At 46.0% G+C, this 13,644-nt stretch overlaps 1 long non-coding RNA gene across 1 annotated transcript in view; it reads left to right on the top strand.

Moving 5' to 3' along the window:
* Positions 1-12,183, top strand: part of LOC138528048 (uncharacterized) — a 205,444-nt gene extending 193,261 nt beyond the window's left edge. The window contains exon 3 of the long non-coding RNA XR_011284102.1: positions 7,209-12,183. This is a non-coding gene — a long non-coding RNA (uncharacterized lncRNA). The remainder of the gene's footprint in view (positions 1-7,208) is intronic.
* Positions 12,184-13,644: the final 1,461 nt, after the last annotated feature.

The raw sequence follows: 13,644 nt of genomic DNA, 5'->3' as shown, positions 1-13,644 counted from the left end.
TGTGCAGAAGGTGGTTTGCTCTCGTATGTGCCCCCTAAGTAATTTTTAGTATAAACTACACAACCGCACACTCCCTTATTGCCAAGGTGTTAGAAAAGTATAAAGTTTTAGAGATACATATCTATATATATATATATTGTTAAACAAGCCAACCACATGCAATGGGGACAGAGACACCCCTGGCTCATATCTGTAAGAGTTTACCTGGATATGCTGAACGCATTAGAAAGTACCACGATCAGTGGGTCACAGAGTTAAAGGGAGAGGGTCTGGCCCAAATATGGCCCGAAGGAGGATCTTTTGATAAAAATGTTCTAGACATGGTGGCTACATGCATCTTTATGAAATATAAGGGGAAACAGTTCCACAATAGGAGGGAGATATTAGATCTCTGGCAATTCTTTGAAGAGGTACCTCCTATCAAAAAGATAGAGCCGACGACCAATTTGCCATCCACCACAGACAACCCGTTACTGATACCCAAAGGCGATAAAGAAGTGACTGAGAAAGAAAAACCAGGTGAAGTGACACGGTTGTACCCTATACTTAATAAACCAGTGCCCGCAGAAGGGTATAGTGACCCCACATATGTGCCCCCAACTCAAGCTACAACAACACATGGCCTGACTTCACCCCCGCCATATGAGGGTCATAGACAGCGTGGACAGATATGTACACCAACAGTAGATATAGAGAAGTTAACAGAGGATTTAGATTCAAGGCTCTCATTAGCAAGAGAGGAATTATCTAGAATTAAAAATATCTGTGAGCAAAGTGGGACTAATATTGCCCGGTCAGAGCAAACACCAAGAGCACAAAATAATGACAGGGCGATTGAGGAGGGGTGGAAGAAGGGGGAAATATTGTTCAGAATACAAGAAGAGCCCACGCGAACAATAGAAGTAGACGGGGCAAGTGAACATGCAGATGATGAGATTTTGGTCACAGGGGGAAGAGAGGACTTATGGTGTGATGTGGAGGACAATGAAGAAGAAGGTGGGAGATTAAGTCTGGCAATGGGAGGAGAGAGTGGGAGAATGGATAGTGCACATCTGGGGAGAACAATGGATAAGGAATGGACAAGGCGACTAAGAAATAGCCTAGGGAGAATGGCCCACTAGGAAGGAAGGGAACGAAGGTGAGTACAAGCAAAGCAACGAAGGGGAAGTTACAACTCCCATTGATACACAGGGGAGGAGGGAGACCAAACTACATACCCTGGGCTCAAATGGATAAGGCCAATCTGTTAAAATTGTTGCCACCACTGTCCGGAGAGGCAAGTAAGTGGATATATGCATTCGAGAAACACACAGCGGGGGTCCCACTGGTGGTAGGGGGATGTAAAAAGCCTACTAGTATCAGCGGTTGGGGACCAAGCAGATAGAGTGTGGATAAAAGCCGGTTTTCCGGGGGTGACATTAGATTATGACCGTCATGATGGTGCCTCATTTGACACAGTGCGAGCACAAGTGTGGGACACATTAAGAGAAACATTTCCAGATACACCAGACTTACAGTCGGTTATGCAGTGCACAATGAACGAGGGAGAGGATGCTATGGATTACATTTTTTGGGTACAGGAGATGTGGAGAGCGGAAACGGGCATGCCCTGGTACCAGTCAACATCATTATTTTATTTCATAATAAAGAGAGGCCTGCCTAAAGAGGTACAGAAAGCGCTTGACAAAATTGCAGGGATCGAGGCGAAGGGGTGGCCCGAAATACAGAGTATAATAGTACACCACTGCAAACGAATAAAGGAACGAGAAAAGGAAATAGCACAAAAATGATTGGCAGATGAGGCCAAGTTAGTACAAACAAAACTGGTGAAGGTCGCTGCAGCAGTTGCAGCGCTCCCACATAGTAGGGAGGGAGACGAGGAGGAGGAGGGGCTGGTAGCAATACAGGGGAGGATGGCAGCGAATTGGGCAGGAGCGGGACAACAGCAGTGGAACGGACAGGAGCAGTACGGAGGTCCGCAGTGGCAGGATTGGGCCCCTCAAGGGGGACGCGGTGGGTACAGGGGTCGCAGAGGAAGGGGGCAGGGGTACGGTGGTAATGGAGGATATGGGGGGCAAGGCCCCAGAGGTGCACAAGGGAGCTGCTGGAATTGCGGGAGGTGGGGGCACTTCTCACGAGAATGTAGAAACAGACCAAACAAGGGATTTCAGGATATGGAGCAATACGGTAACCCCCACCCAGGGAGCCCATATGGCCTCCCAATGGGAAGACAACAGAGGCAACAGGAGCAAGGGTATGTAGACCAAAGACACGTTCAACGCAGCAGAACACAGGGTCACCCACAGAACGTCAAACCTATGCACTACACACCAGAAAATCCGTTCTCAACAGTTGCACCTGCCCCAGCCCCCTACAGCGGTGTGGCAGTAGTGTCAGGCAATGTCTTTAGTCAAGGGGGAGCCATGAGGCAGCCAGTGTAGGACAATGCAGCGGAGGAACCATTAGTGGGGGCGCAGGTAGGAGGTAAGCAGTTCATATTTATGGTGGATTCGGAAGCCGAAAAATCATGTATACGTGAGGGTCGGTTTCCGCTTTCTAACCGTAGGTTGGAGACGCAGGGGTTCTCTGGGGCTGTCATCGAAGTTCCTTACACAGAAGAGTTGGATGTGACAGTGGGGGGTAAGAGAGTAAGGACGCCCCTACTTTATTACGAACATTCCCCAATAAACTTGCTCGGAAGGGACCTTCTCAGTAAGCTCAATATGACTATATACTTCACAGAAAGAGGGATAGTTTGCTCCACCCCAGGAATATGCCCGCTGTGTGTAATGCTAGTAGTACATGCGTGAGCAACAGCACCAGAGATATGTGGCATGCCAGTAGACGAAAGTGTGTTCATTGAAGGGTTGAAAACTCTAGTCCGAGTAGTACCTGAGCTAAAAAGGTTAGAATGGAGGGTACCAACAGAATTCGTCTTCCGCCCAATAGTACGCACAGACATTACACCAGGGTCCGTGATATCTTTAGATTTACATGCAGTACAGATATCAGCCAAGAGAATTGCAGTAATTGGTATGGACATAGATGGGTGTGAATGGCGCACTGTGCTGTGCATCAATGCTGACATAGCCTTACGTGATCTATCAGATGAGGATCTCTTTTCTGACTCAGAAAGTGACGGAGAAATAATAATGGAAATAGCGATACCATGTGATATCTTGATACAAACAAGACAAGTGCCTGTACAGTTAATGGCTGTGGTGGGAGCACCACCTTCCTTTTTTGACGATGACATGAAATTAGTGCCAAGAAACTTGTGGACTACAGGCCCCCATGATGTAGGGTTGTTGCACGGCGTTACCCCAGTCACGATAAAAGTAAAACCAGGAGCAATCCTGCCCCGAGTCAAACAGTACCCATTGTCCCGTGTAGCTGAGGAAGGGATAAAAGAAACGATAAGTGCCTTATTGGCCCAGGGAATAATAGTACCCTCAAATTCCCCATGTGATACTTGCATTTACCCGATCAAAAAAGCAAAGGGAGGGGCATGGAGGATGATCCAGGACCTACGCCCACTAAATGACGTCATACAAAAAGAGTTTCCTCTTGTCCCGAACCCTGCATCGATACTTTGCAGTATCCCAAAAAACGCATCACATTTCACAGTAGTTGATTTGAAAAATGCATTTTTCTCCATTCCCCTGGCAGAAGAGATCAGATACTTGACAGCATTTATACTAGGGGGGAAAAGATATGAGCATTGCAGGTTAGCACAGGGTTACTGTGAGAGCCCCAGTATATTCAATCGTATCCTCCACGAAGATTTGGGAAATTTGACAGCTGAGAGTACAATCATTCAGTACGTAGATGACTTGCTCATATGCGCACATAATGAAGAAGAGTGCAGGAAAGATTCAGTTACACTCCTAACACTGCTAGCCCACAAGGGGTACAAAGTGGACAGAGGGAAACTACAATACTGCAAACCAGAAGTATTATACCTGGGACAGCTGATATCAAAGGATGGCAAAAAGATAATACCTGACAGAGTATAAGCGATCACAGAAGTAAAAGAGCCAAAAACGGTAAAAGAAATGCAGAAGTTTTTAGGAATGTGCAACTATTGCAGAGCATGGATACTAGACTATGCAGAATACACAAGACCCTTACTACAAGCACTCAAAGAGGCCCAGCGGGAGAATAAAGAAATAAAATGGTCAAAAGAGATGAGTGACTCATTTGCGTCACTCAAACAACTAATTTCAAGCGCTCCAGTTCTGGCCAGCCCGGACTATGAGTGCAAATTTTACCTGTTTTCTCACTGCAAGGGAACACTAATGACGGCTGTTCTGACACAAAAGACATCCATGGGACACAAGCCATTAGCTTACTGCAGTGGCACACTAGATGCAGTTATGCAAGGACACTTTGCGTGCGAACAGTCTCTCGCTGCAGCCGCATTCGCCATCAAGAAAAGTGCCACCATAGTAATGGGATGCTCTGTTACATTATATGTGGAACACTCCCTTTTCGCGATACTGGGAAGATCTAAAAGTACACTAACAACACAGCGAGCAACATCTTATGAGATAATTTTATCCAGTGCTAACATCCACATAGTGAGGTGCAGAACAGTAAATCCAGCGACATTCATCACCGAGCCATGTACAGTAGAAGACATGCAAAAGCACGATTGTGCAACATACACAGGAGAAGAGGGTGAGGGCCCGGTGGTAAGTGAAAATGCCCTAACAGAAGGAGAAGTGTACTTTGTAGATGGATCAGCATCAATTGACATGGATACAGGTGAGAAACATGTAGGGATGGCGGTAGTGAGACTAGAGGAAGGTGAGTACGAAGTGTTAGTGCAATATCGCCTACCATCACACTTCTCCGCACAAGCAGCAGAACTTGTTGCCCTAATTGAAACATTACGTGCAGCCAAGGGATGCACAGCCACAATATACACAGATTCAGCATACATGACTACAACGGTACACAGTGGTCTGGCACGTTGGGGGCAGAGAGGGTTTCGCAGGGCGGATGGGACCCCAGTACAACATGCCGAGTTGCTACAGGAATTAATTGAGGCTCTTAAAGAACCTATAATGGTGGCAATCGTCAAGTGCCAAGCACATACGTCCAATACAGATATTGGGCCTCATTACACGGAAGGCGGTGAGCCATGGCGCTATTAGCGCCATGGCTCATGCCGGTAAAATACCGGCACCGCCTTGGCGGAAAGGGGATTTACCGCCCCATTCCAAGGTTGGAGGGGCGGTAAATCCCCCTTCCGCCATTGCCCTTCCCCATTCCCATTTCTGCCCCATAGGGCTCTATGGGAATGGGGAAGGCGCTAATTACGGCACCGCAATTTTGCGGTGCCGTAATTAGCTCCGAGGTCCCTTAGCGGGTTGGTTTTTAACGCCTGCAAAAAGCAGGCGTTAAAGCACCAACCCACTAAGGGACCTCGTAGTAAGGCGGTAATGGTTAACGGCCACCGTTACCATTAACGGTGGCCGTTAACCATTACCGCCTTCCGTGTAATGAGGCCCACTGTATCTTTGGGAAACGCGGCAGCAGACGCTGCCGCCAAGGAGGCGTCATATTTCCAAAAGGAAACTGCAGGTGAGTACATATTGCAACAACAAGCGAGTGAGGAACTACCAGAAGGGTACAATGCCATGCCTATATCACAAATATTAGAGTTACAGGAAGGAGCAAGTAATGAAGAAAAAGCGTTGTGGGAAAAAAGAGGTTGCAGCCAATCGGCAACAGATTTACTATGGTGCCAGAACAACAGAGGTAAAGTGGTGATGCCCATTAAATTGATGGAGATAGCGTTCCAGCAATTACACTTCCCAGCACACAATGCAAAACAACACATAGCAGCAGAGATACAGGAAGATTGGTTTGTGCCAGGACTCCAGGAACATATATCAAGACTAGCAATGGAATGCACAACGTGTCAAATATACAATTCTGGAATGACATTACGGACACTCAGAGGGACAATTCCAAAACCAACAGGGCCCTTCCGGGAACTACATATTGATTATGCAGACATGGGGGAAAGGTGTAATGGGACACGCTACATGATAGTAGTTGTATGCCCATTCTCGAGGTGGGTTGAGGTTAGTCCATGTGCACGTCCTGATGCTAAGTGCGCCGCAAAGCTCCTAGTGAGAGAAGTATTCCCGCGCTGGGGAATTTGCGACATGATTCGCTCAGACAATGGCACTCATTTTGTGAATGAACTGTTCAAGGAAGTTACTGCATTATTTGGGATCAAACACAAGCTTTGCTCGATTTATCACCCTCAAAGCAATGGCGTTGTAGAGAAGATCAACGGCCTATTAAAAGGAAGATTGTCCAAACTATGCTTCTCACTAAAAAAGAACTGGGTGTATTGCTTACCCCTAACACTATTCGAGTTGAGAAACCAGCCAAGTAAAGACCACCACTTGTCCCCTCACGAGATTGTGACGGGGAGAAGAATGCACACAGCACATTCTCTGCTGCGTAGACACTCAGATGCACATAGAAGCGCCACAATATTGGGAGATGAGTTTACTGATTATCTGAAAAAATTGACTAGAGCAGCGCGTGCAATCTCAAGATAACTGTCACCGCCATTTACAAGAGAAGAGGGAAACCAAACTGTGTCATTTGTGGAACAGAGCCCCCAAGGACAACTAATACCAGGGGATTTTATTTATGTTAGAAGCTTTGTGCGCAGATGGAGTACCCCAAGATTCCATGGCCCATACGAGGTAGTTTTTTGTACTCACACAGCAGTCAAAGTTAAAGGGCTGAGGTACTGGATACATTTAACAGACGTACGGAGGGCCTACAATAATGTACAGGAGGAAGTGGATGAGGAGGCACAGACAACAGCAAATGATAACAAATGAAACATTGAATGAAAAAGGTGCACCTAAAAAGAAGTGTATCAGGTATATTAATATGCTAACAAAGACATTTATTTACAGGTGCGAGAAATAAATAAATGAATAACATTAATGGATGAAATGGAAAATGGAAAAAGTGATCGAATATAAATGGGAATATGTTTCTCTCTCTCTCTCTCTCTCTCTCTCTCTCTCTCTCTCTCTCTCTCTCTCGTTCTCTCTGCACCCATCCCCTCTCTCTCTCCATCTATTTCACACTATAAATGTATGGTGGTTACAGTACAAAAAGTAAATGTTTACATGTATATACTTAATGCACTTTTATGTTTTGAATAGGAACAACCATGGCAACGAACGGGCAGCCCACGACGGAGAGCAATAGAATATCGAGATATAGAAATGCTATAGTAGAACATTGTAGATATTCGTATGAATGTGGATTGTCTGTGTGTGTCGTATTATTTTTTGTGATACTGTTTGGCATAAGCCCATATTGGTTCATAGCATTCATCTCTGTCGAGATGAATGAGGGGGGAGGGGGGAACAGAAGTAATATTACAAATGAAAATATAACAACTGAAAAGGCAAGAGAAGGTGATTTTTTTGGTATGGAACGGATACCAGCTTGTGTGGGGGTATAACACAAAACCGCCCAAAACAACCAACCATTCCAAGAAAAGCAGTGCTGAAATGAATGCTAGCATAAGTCCCCTGCCAAATGTCTCTAACTACAATGCCCTCAGTCTAAATGACCACAACCCTTCTATCATATCGTGGCTTTACAATAACACAAGTAATCACCCCTACAGCAGCCAGTATCTTACATCATAGAATAACTGAAGAGAACAAAAAGATAGCAGAAAAGTTTGAATTGCTGTATGATGAATGGACAGAGGGGAATGTGGGAAAAGGGGGGTATAGAGCACACATCGCCCATGAAGCTGCGAGATATCTTAGAAATAATAGGAGGAAAAGGGAGGTGGGGAGTAGGAAGTATGACGAGTATCATGGTCTGGGTTTAGATCAAATGGAAGACCCAAGACACCCTCACTTGTGTATAGGCACGTTACAAATGCCATATCATATCATAATAAATGGTATGCATACATGAGCGCAACTGCTAAACAAACAACAAATGAAAGCTGCTATGTCTGCTCTCTTATCCCCCATGCCTCAGGAACACCCAAGGTGTTGCTACCAAAAGAATTGCCTCTGATAAAATGCCCAATGTCTCCTTCATCTTACGCTGTGCAGAATTAAGAACACCTTTCAGGCACACAAAATATCTTTTAGCATGCTGCAGAACGAGAAAACATGCTACCCGAAAGTGGAAGGCGTAATATGCCTGAAAGAACCATTTTTTGTAATAAAGGGGACATTATTCACAGACAACAGATTTAAAGACAAAGAAGTTACATGCAAAGCGGAGGCGCTGCGGGAGTGTCACCTGAAAAAATGCAGTGGATCGAAAGAACATGTACACCCATCTGGAAAGAGCACATAACAAAGTTAACGTGGGTGACTGCCATTGAAAAACCGTTCAAACTGCAGAAAGAAATAACATATGAACTATGCTTCCAAGGGGAAGGAAAGACCGCAATGGGAATAAACAAAGACTGCAACAGGACTCTGACCATCCCAGACATGAGGAAGGGGACAGCAGCACTCATGGACACCTACTGGGTGTGTGGCCGCCAGGCATACTTGCATCTCCCACAATCATGGAGTGGCAGTTGCTTATTGGCCACACTACATTCAGCACTAATGGTGATACTAGAGAGCCACATCGGTGGGGGCAGGAAAGGGCAAGACGCCCCCCCCATGAAAACAAGGCCCAACTGACAGAAGAACCGCAGATGTATGTTTTGTCCTCTGGCAACAAGGAGGAAATGCTGTCCCGAAACAGACGATCATCAAACTACATATCCAAGTCATCTTCAGAGCTATTGGCACAGATCCCAGACAGATATCGATTGTTTAGCTCTGCAGAGACTTTCTTTGCCTCACTCATTCCAAGCATCCAGGCACGGGCACATGGTAAGTGGCTCCAAATAACCCGCTGGGAGCTGATCCAGTTAGCAAACGATACTGAAGAAGGTTTCAACGTGATCAAGGTAGTGGTGAGAGCCCTGCGGCTAATGACAATGCAAAATAGATATGTCCTAGACCTATTAACAGCAATGGACGGAGGTGTTTGTCGAAAAATTGGAAGTGCATGCTGCACTTTTGCACCTTCTGAAGACACAGATAATGGTACATTGTCCCACGTGATCGCAGCAGTGCACAACCTAGGAGAAAGAATGAAAACGGAAGGTGGGGCAGAAGCAAGCACGTGGTTCGATAACCTCTTCTCCTGCGTCCCATCATGGCTGGGAATGACTGTTTAACTACTAATGCCAACATTAGTGTTTTTACTTCTAATTTTTTGTGTGTGCCAGATGGGCCTTCGGTGCTGTGCAGGCGCAGTACCAAATGGTACATTGATGATGGTGACAATGGGCAATGCTCGAGGCACAACAGTGCAAGCTATGCAGGAAGCTCGAGTGCAAACAGGTGAAGAGCCGGGGCCTAAATACCAGATAGTGCCAGTATACCGCAATGGGGATATAGTAGATAGATTATGGCACACAACAATTAGAGAGCCCCGGGAACTGGAATGGTATGAGGAGGTGTGGGTAGACTTGGAGGGAACTAGGGATTGTATATATGTAACTAGTACCCCAGACGAATATGCTAGAAGGGGGGAAAGCCTGAGGGGGGTGTGCAGGGCTTGGATGCCCATAAAGGGCACCCCGGCGTGGGATGAGGCTGTGGCTGATGAAAAATAATGTGAGCGGTTGGGGGAGTTACGGTATTCGTTACTTAAGTAACAAAAGGGGTGAAATGTATGGGAGGACAGGTCAAAGAGACCCCCCCTCCCCTGCAGTCCCCTCCTTGGGATGTCCATGACTCGTCAGGGGCCCCCCTGCCACCAGGACCCAGGTGGTGGGTGGACCACTGGCCGACACGTGGACCAAACGTACTGTATTTGGCTAGACCCTGGGAACCATTTTGAAAACCAGAACGCCATCTTAAGACATGACTCCATGTGCGCTGCAGCACGGCCCCCACCTTCAGAGAGTCATTGTCTCCCCTGTTGCCTCTGCTCCCTGGCAGATCCGCTGAAAGCCCGTTCCCACGACCAGTCGGACATGAGCTAGTGTTAGAGGAAACACTGTATCTTTCACCTTCCGCACTGCATCATAATCCTCAGCGTGACCCGGGCAGCTGGGCTGGCCTGGAAAATAACTGTAAACCGTCCTCGATGAAACAAAAGCCTTAATCCCACACCAAGAAACTGCTCATACACATATACATATATACATATATTGCATTACAATGATATCCCTTCTGCACGACCTCTGTGTCAAAAATCTACGAACACTGTACGAACAAAAGAATGTGTCATTGTGTGACCACATGGTCATGACACTCAAACCCTCTCAGTATGCGCACACACTCAGGGCCCCTGGCCTCCTACTATGTGCTTCTCTAGGGGTAATGTAAAGTGAGTGATACCAAGTCCTTATGCCATGACTACCCTGATGCTGCTAGAGTGCAAAGGAACACAAGCGCGACAGTATTGTGAGCTCATGTAAATTGCTTAAATGAGATCCCTAGAATGCCATCAAGTGCAAATGTACAGGTTTAATGTGTATTACTGCTGTCAACCGTATTGGTCTGTTGCTCCTGCATGCTCCACCAACCCTAATGCTACCTCACGTATCGTGTTTACAATGTGATGATAAAACTGCTGATATTGCAAATACTTACCCTATAGTGACTAATGGAGCTGTAGATATAGTTAACGAATTCTGAAATGAATATGTACTGATGTAAATACTATAGATGTGTAACCCCTTAGCCATGTTTACATTATACATTATACATTATTACATTATACAAATCCATTAATCGTCAATGCAATCCAATACGATTTGCAGCTTGCGAGAAGGCTATCATCGCGGGCATACCCAAGGCCACCTCCCCTCCCTTCCCATTGAAGTCTGCCAGAGAAAGCAAAGGCCCGAGCTACACCGCCTCACCTCCCCCAATTCGGCTGGAGCCGCTTCAAGCATTCATGATTCCCCCGCAGCTCACATGGCCACAAACAGCCACCTGAATTATTTACAGCCCAGCAGCAAAATCCGGCCATAACCAGAGGCCAGAGGTGCCCCCTCATAGGTCCCACGACCCACCATTTCACCCCAGATTAAAGACGCTTGTAAAAGAAGACACCTAATATTGCACCAACATTGTGTAAAAGCATCCGTCATGACTTCTAACGAGACCCAAAGCTCGGACAGCTTACCCCGTGCCCTGAGACCCGACCCCATGGCCTATGATACCTAGTCAACAGGATATCAGCAACCCTGTACTGATGTATCGCCACAGCACCCCACCTAATGCGCATTCTTCCTGTGTTGTATTAACCTGTGGAATAACCTATTGTAGGATTTACAGGGCAACTGACATTGCAGCATTGAATGAATGGGGTGTGCCTGGCCCTTAGGGCAGAAACCCAAGGAAGACATCCATCAATGACACTGATCACGCCTGACCGGATAGCGCCTCCCGAAAGAGCCCAGCTGACCTGCCCACCCCACGTTGGCACCCGGCGGTGTCCACCAACCACGAAGCGACGCATCACAACTGCACATATAGTTAGTCGACGCCACCCAATCCCCATGTACATGTGCCCCCTATAGTGTGTAGGTGCCTATGACACTTTTTGTAAATATAAACACCTGTCTTTGTGATTGTCAGACAGAGCGCTCTCAGAGGTTGCAGAGTTCTTTGCATGCCCTATTTTGACTTAGATGAAGCTTCCCTTAAGCTCACCCGCGCTTGGTCCTAGCCTTATTCCCATTCGTGGGAGAGTCCATTCTTGCCTCTCATTGCGGGGAGGGTCGTGCTATCTGGGGACGCTCGCCTTCAGTATCATCTAGTAATTATTCTTTTAAGTGTGCGTTACACACAACGTCCCATTCATGCATGGTTTAATAGATTACAGGTTTGCTGCGTAAGTAAGACTACTATGACTAATACAGTGCTAGCTGTAGCCAGCATATCCTACCCTGATCTAGCCAACTCTTTCCTCTATCTGTCTGTCTCTGAGCTCCCTTTCTCTCTGGCTTGCTCCCACTATGTCACTCTGTCTGTGTCTCTATTTATGGGGGCGGGAGTCATGTATGCAGATGTACATTTTCTGGAGCCACTTCCTCCATTGATGACAACTTCATAACCAGAAAAAAAACAGATATTCAAGGTGCGGAAGGGTGCTATTTGTTATTATCAAAATCAGCAATAAATAATTGTGTAGTTGTACTAACATTGTAAACTGTCTCTTTTTCACATTATACAACGTGTATTTCTAACTATCACTTCCGATGTAGATTGTAGACATAGTAAGAATATCAAACACTTCTATTGCTGAGCAATGGAAATGTTCAAAACCTAGACTAACCATGTAAATAACTTTTTGACAGAAGGATTTCTTTCTAATATTGACAGTCTGGGTCAGTCCCAGTGCACTCTTTCAAAATACTCCTTTGAGAAAGGTGAAGGGGACAAGCAGCACCGGAGAGGGTTCCAGCCTGCTTTGCAAAAATAAGAAAGTGCTTTTTGGGAGCACAAAGAATCACCAAAGATATTTAGATATGACAAATGTGCCTGGAATACATTGGTTATATCGTTGGATCACTAAGTACTCAATGCACACTGGGCTTGCCTCTCATTTAATTTCTTTCAACACGCCCCCTAACATTCAAATGTTTGTAACATTGAAGCATATGTACTGATTTGAGCATTCTTAGGATTTGGCTTTGAGGATGAAATGGCTGTGCTAAATTTTCGCCCACTCCCAGGGTAAGGGGGGCCATGCATATGCTCAGATCCCAATGCACAGGCATCTCAAGAGAAGCATTCATGTAGCTTGGCCATTCATATAGTGTATTGCATTCAAGGCAACTTCAATTGGGAGCTATAGGTCTCTCCTCGCATATCGTTTTACAATGTTTTCGATGGGGAATATCTCTGTCTGTGTTTTAAGATGCCAGCAGTGTAAGCTTCCTTCTCGACTGCTCCTTCCTCCACTGTACTACTCCCTCTGCCAACCATTACTCCTACTCCACCACCCTCCTTTCACCTTGTTGACATACTCTTCCCACCCACTCTCTACACTGGCCTTTCAATACACTTGCCACACAAACATGCTCACTCACACTGCAGTTTGGTTTGGTTTGTTTGGTTTGTTTATTTATAAAGCGCAGAAACCAGGCCCAGGGGCATCCGGGCGCATACTCTTAACAACAGGTTACAATAAACAGTAATTACACAGTAAGTTTACACAAATATACAGCATATATACATATACAGAAGGGTACCATTAGCAGAATATAGTACAAGTACAGAGAGAGGTGTATATACATGTCCTATAACACACAAGGAGACTGGACTGAGTGAAGGTCTCATGGATCTTGGGAGAACAGCCATGTTTTAGCATTGTTCTTGAAGGAGTGGAACGATGGTTCAGTTCTGATAGGCGTGGGCAGAGTGTTCCAAAGTTTGGAGGCTAGGACAAGGAATCTCACCCTGCCAGCTTTTTGGAGTTTGCATCTAGGCAATGTGAGGCTGTAAGTTTGGGCTGATCTAATGGGTTGAGAGGATGTGTGGAGTGTGAGGCGAGCGGACAGGTAAGGTGGGGCGTCGTTGTTCAGGCATTTGTGAGTCA

This window comes from Ambystoma mexicanum, chromosome 7q (assembly GCF_040938575.1).
Source record: "Ambystoma mexicanum isolate Mex_15411 chromosome 7q, UKY_AmexF1_1, whole genome shotgun sequence".
Classification (NCBI taxonomy): Eukaryota; Metazoa; Chordata; class Amphibia; order Caudata; family Ambystomatidae; genus Ambystoma; species Ambystoma mexicanum.
The sequence above is the reverse complement of the archived record's forward strand: the minus strand, read 5'-3'. Positions and strand labels throughout refer to the sequence as shown.